Source organism: Protopterus annectens, chromosome 2.part1, assembly GCF_019279795.1.
Source record: "Protopterus annectens isolate FY-2018-M chromosome 2.part1, PAN1.0, whole genome shotgun sequence".
NCBI classification, from domain to species: Eukaryota; Metazoa; Chordata; order Ceratodontiformes; family Protopteridae; genus Protopterus; species Protopterus annectens.
In genome coordinates, this window is record NC_056729.1 from 1,998,100,469 (window position 1) to 1,998,117,511 (window position 17,043).

The window sequence follows — 17,043 nt, forward strand, 5'->3', positions numbered from 1 at the left end:
TTTCATCCAAGACTGTCACATCCAAATGACCAAACAACACTTTGGTGAAAGTTAAAAGAAAATATGAAATGTTTCTAGTGCTGCCACAGCCACCATGTTGGGAGAGATGTTCTTCACCCTCCCCCCGTAATATATTTACCTGTGAAATAAGTGCATCATGAAGTAAGGGATGGTGTGACCTTGAGCAAATGTCATTTCAATCACTCCACTAAGTTGAATGGACTTTTCTGAAACAGGCCACACTGACCATATACTGAACTATTTCTTGACCTTCCTAAACAGTTTGTGTTCAACATGAATAGTACATCGGATATTAAAGATTTAATGCAATCTCTGATAATCCAAAATAAATGAAAACTGTCAAAACATGGATAAATATTACAAATCAGTGTAAAATGCAAGGAAAAAAAGAGCAGCAATGTAGGTTTAAGGAGGTGAGTACACAGGAGGCTAGAACATGACTTGATGGGATAAATAAAGCTGTGGTAGATCTTGGAGGATTTATTATAAGATTTAGGAATGGTGAAAGAATACTCATAAAATAATTACTTTTGATGGTAACAGACAAGCTTGCTACTGCAAGCTAAAGGTGAGGCATAGATACAGTGAAGAAATGTAAATGTTTTATTCATGCTATGGTCTTGGGGTCCATAGCTTGTACCTTTGTCTAACAGAGTAGCACAGAAGCACTAATTCAGTTGTTCTTGAAGGTATGGCTGAGAAATGGAAATTGTCACTTTAGATTTAATTTTTAATTAAATTATTTTGTAAGTGTGTTAATTGAGTGAGTGAACTGGTCTAAACACCCTTTTCAGTCACAGCCTAGGCCATAAGACAATGACAACCTATGAACCTAAGAACCTATGAACTTATGAACAACTACAGAGAAGAGATTTCTATGGACCAGAAAAAGATATAATTAACACAATACAGTGCGATATTCTTCAATACGTAAGGAAAACTAAAAGACAGCAACAGAAGAACAGACATTGAAGATAGTGTAAAGGAATGAGTTAATGCCTGTTAAATTTATTTATTTATTTATTTATTTAAATGTGTTGACCGGGAGTAAATAAAGTACATACAGTATATACAATATATACAACATGAGAAAATAAGGATGAATGCTTTTGGTTTAAAATGCCATAATTAACCTTTGTTAATGAAACGTGTGCACACTGATTTTTTTTTTTTTTTACAGAGTTTAAGCTGATTGCAGAAATGAGTGAAGTTGTTTATTTTCCAAGGGTCAACTACAAGTGACCAAGTCCCAGGCACTCAAATACCACTATATCATAACCAGAGACTCAGATGTCTTGTAGCCCACATGACCAGTCAGTCCCATTTGAACTCAATTACACATTCAGGTTTGATGCAGCATCTCTCCCAGGACAGTAACCAAATTTGGGTAAGGATAATGTGGCAGTCATGAGGAAGGAATGGGTAGCAGTGGGCTGAGGTTGGGGTTTCAGGCAGCAGGTGGGAGAGGGATTTTGGTTTATGGAGGGAGGACTTTAGTTTTAAGGAGGCAGGAGGGAAGTTTAGGATTAGGGAGCAGGAAGGGTATTTTAGGGATACAGAGTAATCAGGGACTTTTGGAGGAAGAATGAGAGTGCTATGGGGGTCTATAGCATATTGTTGAATGCTTAATTTATTGAACACCTAATTGTCAAACCCTAATCCCCAAACTACCTATTCACTGAAGGACTTATTCATCAAACTGGAAATTATTAAAATGTTTTAGTTGGCGAACACCATGGAAGGTAAACTTTTTTACGTTTTTGCCCCCTGCACCCCCTTGTGGGGACCTGCACCCCCCACCACCCCCTGCAAATTAAATATACCAACTCCGAGATTGTACTTCAATGAGGGAATGGCTAAATTATGGCCATTCTGCATGTCAATCACACAACATTTTTTTCAGAATGGCCAAGTAAAATATTTCAATGATTTCCAGTTCAATGATTAGGGCTCTCAGTGAACAGGTAGTTCAGCGATTAGGGGTTGATGATTAGGTGTTCGATAAATTAAGCATTTGACGATATGATATTTACCTGTGCTATGGTTAGGGTTAGGGAATGAGTGGGAGTTTTAGAGATACATATGGGATATTAGTAAGGCTATACAGTTCAGTAGGGTCAGGTGATGGGAGAGCTAGGTATTCATTTGCATCAGGCTAGAGGGAGTTGGGGCACTTGCCATTAAGTGATCAAGAATGTCAAAAACTACAAGCACACAAGCACATGTAGTGGAAGTGGATGCATTTTCCAAAGTTCTTTAGAGAGTGAATTTCATGTGAATGGTGCAGGTTTTGACAAGGCTTTTTCACCATCTGAAATATATAAGAATGCCTGGTAAGCTGTGGAGCTCCCAAACTTTACAGAGTAGTCAGAAGAGTTGATTAAAAGTTTACTTAATAATGTAATACCTTGTAAATGAATGAGCTGAAAAGGAAGTGGAAACTGGAAGCCAGTTTGCACTGTGAATTGAAAAACAACGATTTTCATGTTTCTGAGTAAGACAAATAAGCCTAAGAATTTTTTATTAGATTTTGTAAGAGTTTACTGTAGAAATGAGAGCTAAAATAGGCAATGCATATGCTAATCTGGGGATCATCATGTTAAGGCTATATTAGATTCTGTAAGAGTTTAGAGTAGACGTTAGAGCTAAAATCAGCAATGTATATGTTAACCTGAGGATCATCACATTAAGGATACGGTTGGCTACAGGAGTTCAAGTACTAATTGTTGAAGAGAGGCATAGTACCTCAGCAACCTAAATCAGCAGTCCAACTTTGCAATCATAGCTATTAAATTTATGTGGGAAAGTCATAGTTAAAATATATGGCAGGGCTTTTGTTTACAGCTTCTACTGTGCCACAAATTTCTATCTGTGGCAGTTTAGTGACAGACATCTCTACTTATAACAGTCCTGTCTGCTGTATTTTTTTCTCTCGCAATAGTCGACATTCTTTTACCCAGTCTGAAACTCAGCCTTAACTACCAACGTTTGGGAGGTTTCAAGTTCAATGCAACGAAAGTCTGATGAAGTGTAAAAATACACATAAAAGCAACTCAGATTGCATCTATCATCAGGACATACCAGGAAGAAAACTAAGTGCCTCCAGTCTGAGAAAGAAGAATTAACTAAAGAAAATGATTAGTGTATATGTGCTCAGGGGGGATGTCGGGCCTGTGCTGGTTGGTTGGATGTTTGTTGCTAGGAAATAACATCAGTAACTTTGAGTCATTTCCTTTGTTCTTTGGATTTTTATTTCTAATGTTAAGACATTAATAACAATTCAGGGTCATAAGAATACACATTGAAGTGGTTTACTATGAAAATATTGAATGTCACAACAAAATCTTTTCATTTGCTCGAACTGACATGTTGAATCTGGTAATGTCACTTTTACAGAATGTTGGAAATAATCACCTCGATGTCTGCTTTCAAACTTATTTGAAATGTCAGGAGGTGACATCAGACACTCAGGCTGTTGTGGTGAAGCTGCCGTAGGAATTGTACATCTAATGCACATGTTTTTATGGTTTTGCAGGGGGCTGAGATCGCACTTCAATAAGGAAAAGGGTAAATTTCCCAGTCCTCACTGTAATGCAATCTCCATTCAGAATGTCAACCTCATATTAGCGAACGAATACTAACATTACGGAAACTGGGAAACACGCATTCGACCATCCCAGTTTTGCATATGTGCTGTTCCACATTTTGATAGTAAGCTCATTGAAATATGTTACCTAATATGGAAGGAAATACAGTACAGAGGGCAGTATAAAACTTCTACATTGCTAACTTATATAGCAACTGCCTTCAGTTAAATGTCCTTTACCCCATGCATTTAATACAGATTTGAAAAGGCTAAGTGCCACCTGCACAACTATTGTTTTTTATGATTTTAATGACTATTGAAAACACTTCCTCACTTGAAAGCTAAATGCAAAAATTGGCAATAAATTACTGCATAAAAGCAAAAAAAAAAAACCTCATTACAAGTCCATAGTCTCTTGTTAGCCTCTTGCAGGGTGCTGAACCTATTGCATTTCCCCTTTATTATGCAAATGTAGAAAGTGCAAGCTGCTACACATTAACAGGTGAGAAATACTTTATTCCTGCCAAATCCAGAAATATGGTAGACAGATGACTGACATGAATGCCATATCCTGTCCTAAAAACTGTTCCCATGGTTTTGCATTCATTGTAGTAAAACCTTGTACCTTAAATGTTACTATAGGTAGATTCATTCTTCCAGAACAATCTAGAGTTTGACAGAATTTCACATCTTGTTATTACTTATGTAACCCCTATTTTCAAGAGCTGTTTTTTTTTTTTTAATTACTGGTACTCGGGAAAACTACATGTAAAGAATGTTACTATCCCACGCGTATATAGCAAGTCGCTAAGCCTGTGCAATATTTGGCTAAGTATTTTATTCAATCTAAAACAAAAATGATAAATTGGTCAATGGAACGTTTATGCATGGAAGTGTGTGTGTGTGTGTGTGTGTGTGTGTGTGTGTGTGTGTGTGTGTGAGAGAGATTAAAATATTCAGAGAGAGAGAGAGAGATAGTAGAAATGTGTAGTCTAATTTAACTTTTCTTCAGCAGACATGAGTTACTTGGTAATTATTTGAAATGTCAAAATTTAAACTCTTCAGAATAATATTTTTTGAATCTGTCAGAGTGATTGAACACTACAAGACAAAAGAAAGCTGACTGCATAAGGTTGCATATATTATATCTGTTTTATTATTGGCTCCAAGAGTCCACCTGAAAAAGGCTTAGAAGGCAGTTACCTGGGAACAGCATCAGGACGTTATCAGATAATTTGTTAGTTAATTAGAATTTTGCAGAGAGCACAGTGGTGTGGCCACAGTAATCTGCAAGTTGTCAGTTTTTACTTGATTACCATGTTGGAAGCTTAACATTTCCTTGATTCTGCAACTTTTATTCAAATCCTGTCACTGACATAATTTGACTTTTTTTCTCCAGAACATCTTGTATATGCCACATAATATTAAAATGCTCAGGACCTTGCTATACATAAGCTCTTTTAAAATAATCAAGGTGATGCAATTACATTTACTAGAAATAATATGTAGCTAACATTTTAACATCCCTGAAATGCTGGTCTTCTTAAAACAATTAACAGAGCTGTGGGAGAAAATGTGATTAAAGTTTTCCTGCAGTATATCATGCTTCTTTTTCAGCAGGTCATAATATTGAAATAGTTTCAATATATACCTGTTCTCATTGTCTGCTAGACAGTAGAAATAAAATGTATTCTGTCTGTCATAAAGATTGCTATGTGCTATGTGAGGAGTCTGTCAATAGGCAACATAAGTCGTTCTAACAGCCTCTCATACATATTATACCATGACCCCCCCAAAACGTGCACGCTGATTGGCCAGCGTGCCCGTTGTAAATCGAGTTATACTAATGGAAAAGGTCCAGCCGCCGGACTTTTTCCATTAGTATAACTCGTTTTAAAACACTGTCTCGCTATGTTAAATGGGTTCAACATAGCGAGACAGCTTTAAAATAAGCAACGGAGATCTCCGTTGCTTTTTAAACTGTCTCGCATGTTAAACCCATTTAACATAGCGAGATAGTTTTAAAAAGCAACGGAGAAAGCAAGATCTCCGTTGCTTTTTTTTAGTGTCTCGCTATGTTAAATGAGTTTAACATAGCGAGACAGTTTTAAAATAAGCAACGGACAGAACCCACACTGTGAAAGTAGCGGATTCCAAATCCGACATCAGACCAGTGACAAGTGGAGTACCACAGGGTTCAGTCCTAGGTCCTCTCCTGTTTGGTATCTACTTCTCTGAAGTGCAGGCCAACACAGAAGGTCTTTGGCTAACAAAGTTTGCAGATGACTGCAAACTAGGAGCCATAATCGAAACTCCTAACGATGTGGACAAACTACAAAAGGGCCTCAATGAGACAGATACCTGGTGTCAAAGCCATGGCCTGAAGCTCAATGCCAAAAAGTGTATTGTCATCCCCTTTGGTAAAAACTCTGTACCCATGAACTACCACATAGCTGGTAGTCTACTTAATGCCAAAAATGTGATGAGACCTTGGGACACAGGTGGACAGTAGTCTCTCCTTTGATAATCACATCGCCACAGTGGTCAGGAAATCCTTCTACGTGGCTCATCTCATCACAAAAGGATTCTCATCCAGAAAAAAAGAGGTCATTGTTCCCCTCTGCTAATCACTCATTAGACCCATTATAGAGTACAACACCCCTTTTGGTATGTACCTCACAAGACATCTATAACAACTGGAAAGACCACAGAAATACCTCACAAAGAGGATTACTGGCCTCAGACATATGCCCTGTGCAGACCGTCTCAAAAAACTACAGCTTTACTCCATTGCATATCGCCTACTCAGGGGGCGATCTCTGCCTAACACACAAAGCTATGCCAAACCCAGAGCTGTTGGACATGCTCCACTTAAAGAAATCCCAATCCCTCCGAGCTACATGCTCTAGGGACCTTAACCTTCTCACCACAATAAACAGAACATGCTGGAGGGATAGATTCCTGTCCCAGAGACTTCCCATACTCTGGAACAGACTACCTATCTTTGTCAAACAGAGCTCCTCATTAGCACTCTTCAAGAAAAATCTTGATGATTGGATGGGAAATGGGAAATTCACCCCAGGGATCACTTCTGTGGCTCTGCTCGACAGGGGCACAGGAAAATAATTTTCTTGGGTGGCGAAAGCCAGGGTACATTTTTTGGCTAGGCTTGTACGGGCCCTAGGGCTGATAGTCTAGTACCTACCTATGAACCCATAAACCTATGAACAGAGAAGGTTGAGGTTGTATAGCACAGAAATGTCACATCTTGTTTTACTTTGCTATCACCCCTAGGATAGATGCTTATTGAAGAAATCCTTATTTCATCCATTGATTTTCTCTGTCTACTTTTCACATACCTGATATTTTAAGTGCTACTCTTATCTTTATATACCTGCTCTTCTGCATACTAACACTGCACTGTCTTTCCTCTTTTACTTCTGATGCCTCTACTCTGCTTTCTTCTTCACAACGTCATTTTGCTGCACTATGCCCCACTTCTCTATCCTCTTTTATTTTTGCATTTTATTTCAGCATAATTCCTTTTCACTCCCACACACACTCTCCATTTTGTAATCAATAACTGTACCATATTCTGATAAGCTTGTATGATACAAAGTTACACTGGACTGCATTTGGTTAATAGCAGGAAGCAATACACATTAAGCTGTCCTTTAAATGCCTTAACATAGGATCATAGCATCATAGGGTCATAGGAGGTTACTAGGCTATTGGCCCTGAGGCCCTTATGAGCCTAGCCAAGTTTAGTCCATGTTTAGACAAGTCAGTTTTCTTATTCTCCATTGCTGCCTTCCCTTCTACCCTTTTCCTTCTCTCATGTATCATCTTGAATGCCTCTCTCAATTTCCTCTGCACTAACCATTGCAATGGTCTTCTCCTTTGGTTTGTATCCCTCTCCCTTGCTGCATACATAAAGAGCAGCTTCTATGAAGAGTCTCCTGCCTGTTCTCTCTCCTTCCAGATCCCAACTGTCATGCAAAAAAGACATGCATTACAAAATGAAAGGTTGTTACTTTTTTATATTGGATATTGCTCCTTTCCCTCAGGAAATACCATCAAATATAAATCCCCTGCTATCACTAGGGAACAAGTCCTTAATGCTTTGTCTCTAAGGTCAACAACACTGCATCAATGGGGCCAGACAATATCCCAGGATGCCTTCTAAATAGCATGAAACATGACCTATCAGGCTCTGGAATTGCTATTTAACTATAGCCTTCAAATAGGCTTCATGCCTCATGAATAGAGAACAGCTACACTCATCCCTCTGCAAAAAGGTGGGCCATCTACAGACCCTGGAAACTACAGACCCATAAGGCTCACTAGTCTTATATGTAAAGCCATGAAAAGAATAATTGTGGACATGATCAATAGGGATATAGTAAACTTCCAGACACTGGACACAACCCAGTTTGCTTTTGTCAAGGGCAGATCATGCCTACTCAACCTGGTGGACTTCTTTGAGAAGGTCACCAAAGCAATGGATGAGGGCATAATGGTTCACACTGCCTACCTTGGCCTGGCCTAGGCATTTGACACAATACCCAACTTACTAGACAGACTTGGAATACTGAAACAGGTAACTGCAAAAACAGGAATGTAGGCAAGAGGGCTTGAGGCACGCAGACAGTAGTAGTTTCCAAAGTTTATTCTTCAGACTTTGCTTCAATCAAATAATAAAAACAATAAAAAACAGTAACCATAAAGTGCTTTTCATCTCACCCCTTAGTGAGACTTCATCAGACAGTTGCAACAAGAATGTTTCAAACAGTAAATACAAATTCAAACCACATAAACTTCCTCCAAGCAAAAGACAAATCCGCCCCCAAGGTAAACAGGAAAGAACAATGAACCCATTGTATTCTTCTTTAAAAATCCAGCTTCTTGTAAAACAAGTATGTATGCAGTAAATACCAGTTATCAAGCTGGGGTCAGCCCTGGGTTAGATGGCAACAGGGGCCAGGGTCCGTCCCTACGTGAGCAGGCCGTAGGCACCTCTAGGGAAACTACACAAGGCCGGAATGAAACTGGTAACCAATATAGGAATAATAACAACAACTTTGGAAACCAGCAGAATTTTCGGTCACAAGCCTTGGGGTACAACCTGAGGCAGGGTCTTCCCAGGGTGAACTATAGGAACTTGATTAGTTATTAGTATCGGACCCACAACAACCCAGTGCGGAGAACAACTTTGAACTGGTATACAATAGCCAAGGTGACTTTAAAATTTTTAATTTATCCACACTGAAAGTGAGCATTGAGCTAGCGGATTTATTAGCGAAAGGATTAACCTTTGTTCCATCTCACAAAGCCTCCTTTGCTGACACTATAATTGACTTAAAATTATTCACAAGAAAGCTTAACTTTAGTTACTTGTTTGGGGCTAGACATCAATCTCAGAATCCGGTCTATGTACGTAGTACCTATTGACCCCACTACACCCGACATTAACAATGTTTGAACATGTTTGTGAAATGGACTTATTCAATTGCATTTGTGTACAAAATCAAAGTAAAGGGAAGGGTCACAACGTTACTAATGAAGAAGAACTAGCACTTAAATTGGTTCAACAGGCACGGGTGAGGGTGATGCAACTAGATAAGGGTGGAGGACTGGTTATAATGAATAATGATGAATATGTCAATAGAATGGAAAGGATAGTAATGGCTGAAGCATACACGGAGATGTCCCGTAACGAATTAAATATCGCTTATGGGAGAATTCGTGCTAACTTAGAAGAACTGTTTATTGAGGCAAGGACTGACATGGATATATACAGTTTCTTATGTATGCCAGCACCTAGAATTCCAGCTTTGTTTGGCATCTCCAAGATCCACAAGAGTGTCTCGGATCCACCAATGAGACCTCTTGTGGATTCCAGGAATAGCATCACGTACCCATTAGCCAAATATATTGACCATTTTTTGCAGAAATATGTAAAATTACAAAAACAGATCTGCAAGGACTCATGGTCCTTTTTAAGGAGTATAGAGGATTCACATTTTAATGAGGGCTTCAATTTCCTAACTATAGACGTTAAAGATTTGTACACGTCCATCCCGCATGTTGAGGGTGTAGAATGGCTCAGCCTGTTACTGCTAGAACTGGTGGCCCCTAGAAGTTTAATTTCTCTGCTCACTGAACTGTTGGACATAGTGTTGTCTAATAATTATATTACCTTCAACAACAGGTTTTTCGTCCAGTCCAGCGGTGTAGCAATGGGCTCCCCCTGTGGAGCCAGCTTTACCAACCTAGTGATGGCTTCTTGGGAAAGGGAGTTTATTTTAAATGTACCTGAAATTAGAAGCCAAATACACTTTTATACAAGATACCTGGACAATATCTTTATGTTGTTTAAGGATGATGAGGTGGAAGCTAACAATCTAGTGACATACCTCAAAATTACCACTTTTTTTTACAGTTCACACATACTTTCCACATGGAAAGCATAGCTTACCTGGATGTTGACTTAAAAAAGGACCTAATTAATGGTTGCTATACAGTTCGTATTTTCAGGAAAGATACCTACTCAAACGTTTTTTTACATTTTGACAGTTGGCATCCACTATTTCAAAAGCGTTCAGTTATAAAAGGCCAACTGGTACAAGCAGCTTGGATGGTTTTCACACAAGAGGAGTTTTTACTAGAATGTAATCAACTTCAGGACATGTTTATCAAGAGGGGATATCCTCTATCTATGGTTAGGGAACTGGTAAGAGAAGTACAAAACAAGAGACATAGGGGCATGTACCAACCTATACTGGGGGTTAAAATTAATGAGGAACAAATGGAAATCAACCAAGTTCGGCTGGTTCATGATGATGCTCCTTTAGTAGGGTCCACTTTTATTACTACTTTTAGTAGCAATAGTTATGATATCAAAGACATCATTAATAAGAACTGGGATTTAATAGTCCTTGACCACAATTTATATGCTAAATTGAGGGACCCCCCCCCAGAGTAGTTTTTAGACATGGCAGGAATTTAAAAAACTTATTACAGACTAGGAAGGAAGACAGTTTAGGAAGCAAGAGGAAAGGGATGATAAAGTGTAGCATGTGCCCTCAATGCCCCTTCATGGAGGTTGGGGTCAACTTCTCGACCAGAGGAGTGCCCTATGCGTCAAAGGGTAAATTTGACTGTAATACTAAAAGTATAGTCTGTTTGGCTCAATGTCAAGCCTGCCCAGCTTTTTATATTGGGAAGTCGGACAGGAAACTAAAAGAAAGGATTTAGAACATCAAAGCAGGAAAATGCTCTGGCTAGACATGTGAGTGCTTTTCCATTACACTCTTTTAAATTTAGAGTGATTGACCAGGTTATGAGTGATGGAAGGGGTGGCCCTAGTTCATTATTCCTAGAAAAACTGGAATTAATATGGTAACTTCATACCAGGGCCTGCTACCCGCCAGGACTGAATGAAGTTTATTCCATATATTGCATCCTTAAACTAAAGAGTTTAATAAGGTGGATATATAACTTATTCACTTCAGCCTGCAAGAAAGGTTTCACATTTTTGCTTAAACAGGGTATGTTAAATATTTATCTAAATAGTCAAAAATGTACTTAATTGTTTAGTTATGTATATACATGTTTATACATATACATGGTTTTTCACATTCACTTAGTTGTTATCTACACATGAATGTGTTTGCATTTAGAGTTGTTTATGTGAATGTGTACACTCTTACTCCACCTTTTATCATATTCACCGGACGTCCTTTACAGCATGGTTTTCTCTGCTCCAGTCTTTATAGATTTTTAGCTTGATGGTTTTAAATTCAGACAACATGGGGCTAATATAAGTGTTTTATTATATATTTCTTCATCCTACTTTTTAGAACTGTCATTATTAACTACTACTGAAAGTTATTTAAGATTTTAATACTTTTTCACAAAGTGGTAAAGTATTTTATTTTATACTGTTTTCAATTTTACACTTCATTCTTGACTTCTCACTTTTTACTGTTACCTTAACTATTGATTTTAATGTTAGCATGTTTTTTAAATATTTCTGAATATACTTTTAATAGGTCTTTTAAGAGTGTTTTCAAACTGATGAGCTATATTTATATTTACAATATACAAATATATTTACTGCAGACATACTTGTTTTACAAGAAGCTGGATTTTTAAAAAGCATACAATGGGTTAATTGTTCTTTCCTGCTTACCTTGGGGGCGGGTTTGTCTTTTGCTTGGAGGAAGTTGATGTGGTTTGAATTTGTATTTACTGTTTGAAACATTCTTGTTGCAACTATCTGATGAAGTCTCACTAAGGGGTGAGACGAAAAGCGCTTTATGGTTACTGTTTTTTATTGTTTTTATCGTTTGTTTGAAGCAAAGTCTGAAGAATAAACATTGGAAACTACTACTGTGTGCATGCCTCAAGCCCTCTTGCCTGCATTCCTGTTTTTACAATACCCAACTCAGACATTGTTGACAAACTCAGGAGGTTAGGTATAAACCCATATGTTACCCAATGGATAGCCAAATGGCTCACAGACGGGACCCAGGAAGTTAGAATTGGGGAGTCCACCTCCACAAAGAGGCCAGTCACAAGTGGAGTCCCTCAGGGATCAGTCCTTGGACCACTCTTTTTTGGCATTTACTTTTCTAAAGTCAAGACTAATGTCAGTGGTCTCTGGCTGACTAAATTTTCAGAAGATTGCAAATTAGGAGCAGCCATGGAATCCCACACTGACACACACTTTCTCCAGGAGCGGCTGACACAGACAAACAACTGGTGTCAGAGCCGTTCACTAAAACTAAATGCCAAGAAATGCATAATAGTTTCCTTCGGGAAGTCATCCACCCCAGGTTGCATAATAGTTTCCTTCAGGAAGTCATCCACCCTGCGTAACTATCATATTGACAACACAGCCCTTAGAGTTGACCCAGTAGTCATGGACTTAGGGACACGCATAGGTAATAATCTAGCCTTGACCATCATGTGTCTATGGTAGTGAGGAAATGATTCTGTTGCACAATTTATACACAAAGGTATGGCATCTAACTCCAAGGAAGTCATTGTTCTACTGTATTCAGCATTCATCAGACCTATCATTGAGATCAATGCCCCCTTGGGTATGTACCTAACCAGGCATATCCAACAACTGGAATGTCCACAGGACAGAGGTTTCTCACTAAAAGAATACAGGGCTTAAGTAAAATATCCTGTGCAGATTGTCTTAAGGCTCTATACCTGTATTCTGTCACCTACAGGCTTTTGAGGGGAGATCTATGCCTGGCATACAGGGCATTCTCAAACCCCACTCTGATAGACTTATTGTATATCTGCAAAACAAACAGCACCAGAATTACTAATTATAAAGACTTAAAGTTTGCATGTGATATAAATAGGTTCTGCTGTAGACACAGGTATGTATCACGGAGATTACCCCATCTCTGGACCAGACTCCCCATCCATGTGAAGCAGAGTTCCTCCCTAACCCAATTCAAATGCAACCTGGACAATTGGATGGGGAACAAGAAATTCATCTCTCGTTTGGCAGCTATGTCTCTAATGGACACAGGCAACCTATAAATGGTTCATGTCCCAAGCCTCTGCTTACACTTATCAAGGGTATGTGAACTTGTCAGAGATTTGGGATGCATGGCTAGGCTTAGAAAGGCCCTTGTGGTCATTAGCCTAGTAAATACCTATGAACCTATGACCCTATTATACACTGTGCACATATACATACACACACACACATATAAATATATATTTATATGCATATATTGTACATTGTAAGCAAAAGAGGAATGTTCACATTTTATTAGCTGATTTATGAGAAGATTGTAGCTGATATGCCCTCTGATTATATTTATCTTTTCCAAAAAGCAGAATGTAATATTTTTTGCATATAATCCTGTCAGGTAACCAGATATCTTTAGTTATGGTCTACTTTTCTTGATCAAAATATCATTATTTCGAACAATAAAAGTACGACCTTACTTTCGGGAAAGTGCACTTCAATGAAAATGCACTTTCGTAAATTCCAGTTCAGCAAACTGGCAATATACATAAAGCAGAGCAGTACAGTGGGGATAAGGGAATATGCTTGTTTCCCTACTGTAGTGTGATCTCAGAGTTAGTATATATAATGTAGGGGTGTGTGGGGGTGTGGGGGTGCAGGGGGGCTTGCCCACCTGCAAAACGGAGTTTTAAGTGTTCTTTTTTATTTTTTATTGCCGGTTTGCTGAACCAGAATTTGTGAAAGTGCACTTTCATTAAAGTGCACTTTTGCAAAAGTAAGGTCATATTTTTCTTGTTTGAAATAAAGATATTTCAGTCAAGAAAAGTAGACACCTCAAAGTACAGTTTTGCAAGGGGAACAGGAATACCTTTCAACTGTTCATTATTTTATCTGGTATTTTTGTCCTGTTCCTTATAAAATTTTTGATTTACAGTCAGTCCATAATGTCGGCTATTAGAGTTTCATACTTATTATTTTTCAGAAAATGAGTGTCAATACAAAACCTGTTGTTATACTAACTTGTTGTGTGAATCAGGGTAATATTTAACATTTGTCCTTCATTTTGGGCCAGACTTTGTCAACAAAGAAGTTCTAAGATCTGATACTGGCTAAAGGGTTGGAGACAAGCATAATAAAAAATTGTTTCTACTTGCTTATGTTCTCCTGTTCCCTCTCCTGCTTACAGGTCCCATCCCCATGCTTATCAGAGTTTGCACAGTTGAAAAAATATCTACTGTTTACTTTACACAAAAGTACTGACTCATTCCTTCCTCACCCTCCTTAAAATATTGTCTTATCCCTCCCTCCCTCCCTCCCTCTCTCGATCCTTTACCATACTGTCCTCTTCTGCCACATTTTACTTCACTGCCATGACAGGAAAATAGACTAAAGGCCGGATTCATAAAGGTTTCCATCAAGTATACACTATGTGTACACTTTGTGTGCACTTTCTAAATTCAAGGACAACCTTACCACAATGCCTGTGTTGTCTATTCACTTAGAAAGGTGACCCTAAGTGTACATATAATGTATACTTTGTGGTAACCTTTATGAATCTGGCTGTAAGTCTCTACTCAGAAAACTAACCTCTTCAGGCTCGAACTTCAGCAAACTGCATCCCATATTTATAAAACTGGCAGCAGCAAACCTTGTAAAACCCCTTTCACATATTTTTATTGTATCAATATTTACTGATATAGTCCGTATTACTTTTATGCATGCAGTCCTTATTCTCTTTCTTAAAGCCAACTCTCCCTCTCAGTTTAAAGATTAGAGACCTATCTCAAACCTCTGCTCCATTAATACAATGCTTGAAAAATTCTAATTTACCAACAAGTTTTAGAACTTTTAAATAGTTATGGATTTCTGTGTGATCTACAGCATGACTTCAGAAACTGTTCAGCACACAGATTGCTTTACTGTCAGATACAGGTACCATTTATTCTTACATTAATGTTGGCCTTGTTATTGCCAGTATTTTTGCAGACGTGACGTGCTTTTGAAACACAAAACCATATGCTGATACTTGAATGACTCCAGAGACTTAATTTTGAGAAAAACACCATATTGTGGTTTAAAAATTACTTGCAGGGTCGATCATTTTAAGTCTTAGCCAATAACCCACTATCTGAATTAGGAACAATTAATACTAGAGTCACTCAAGACTGTGTTATTCTCTTTTTCCTTAGCATCGTCATGCATGATTCACTTAGCTATAAAATAATCACGTGTGCAGATAATATTCTGTTACTTATAGCCCACAAATCACACCAAATACTACAACAGGCTACAGAGACTCAGTTATCTGTTCTTTGCAATTGGCTGCTAAATAAAACTCCAAATTAATAGTATGAAGGCATAGAGCACACTTCCACCCATAGTTTTAACAGATCTTCAAGGAAATACCATACCTGATATCAAGCAACAATATCTTAGTATAATGCTGGAACCCAACCATCCCTCAGTCTCATTTTTCAGGTATGCAAAATATCCACCCAAGTCTTAACGCAATTTAAACTATGTTATCTAATTTCACATGTTCTCTTACCTATATCACTTGTGGCATTAGCCAAAAATGGAATATGTTCTGCTGGTTATCGTCCTTTACTCAGTACATAATACAAACGAAATGAAAACAGCTAAGAATAAAATCTTTAGATTTGCACTTTTTGCAGGCATGAACTACTACCATTGTAGTTTATATGAAAAAGCACACTGGCTCCTGATAACTAGCAGAGATACCTACTTCCTAAGTCTAATGTTATTTCAAGTTCTTAAACTTTGCTACTGCAATCCTATTTAAAAATAATGAAAACAGGGACTCATCCCTTAGAAACAGCCAAGAAAGCACTCTTTGATCAGACCTAGATTTAACTTTCCACAGGAGAGAAGACCCTCTCAAGAACAGTACCTTCTTCATGGAATCAACTATCTACAGCCGTAAAAACCTAGAAACCCTGGAAATAATCAAAAATATTTCAAACAGCACCTGCAGAAAGAGTGCAAGCATACCTGTTATAGAGACACTGGCTAAATGTTTTTACAGCTTTTAAGGGAAGGTACTCTCTCTCACAGCCTAGCAGTATATGCTGTACATTGAAATCTTGTTTATATTGTACAGTCTTAATTTGTTGTTTCAAATATAAACACTTTATTATTGCATTTTATTAGCGATTGTTTACTTTCTTTTAATTAGTTATTATATACTTTTGTCCGAGTCATGATTGAAAATCACAAATTGACTAGTTCACCTACCCATTTATCAAATTGCAAAATAAAAGAAATGAATAAAATAGATTCATCTCCCTCTCCTGCTTACAGCTCCTGTCCTGGTGCTGCTCATTGCTTGCCTATGTGATCCGGCTTCCTATCCTGCTTACAGGTCATGTCCTGATGCTACGCATTGCTTGCTATGTGATCTATCTTCCTCTCCTGCTTACAGCTCCTGTCCTGGTATTGCTCATTTCTTGTCTATATGATCTGGCTTCCTCTCCTGCTTATAGCTTCCATACCAGAATAGCTCAGTGCTTGCATCCAATCCTTCAGTCAGAAGTGCAGTGCACTTTCAGTAGGTTTGGTTCCCTTCTCCCTTCCACCTGGAAGGTGCAATCTTCTGTAATGTTAGTTGGTTCAGAAGTATCACACTTCCTCATAGGTGAGAGCAGTATCATAAAAAATCAAACCCCCCTGTGTGGCTGGAATCATCTTCCTTCAACATACAATGTTAAGCTAGCAGCATTTGCCACTTTATAGCTATTTCAAGACGGAGGTACATGATTCAAGGCAGATAGAGAAGGATCAACAAATGGCAATACACAAGTCTGTACAAAAGAAGATAAAACAGCTATGCAACTCAGCTCACTTTTATCATGTGCTTCACCTGGCATTTTATGTTTTTTTATATCTGATGATATCTGTGTTTATATATTTACAT

At 38.1% G+C, this 17,043-nt stretch overlaps 1 protein-coding gene across 1 annotated transcript in view; it reads left to right on the forward strand.

Moving 5' to 3' along the window:
• BMP5 (bone morphogenetic protein 5) overlaps positions 1–17,043 on the forward strand; it is a 657,822-nt gene that overhangs the window by 329,358 nt on the left and 311,421 nt on the right. The window lies entirely within an intron of this gene.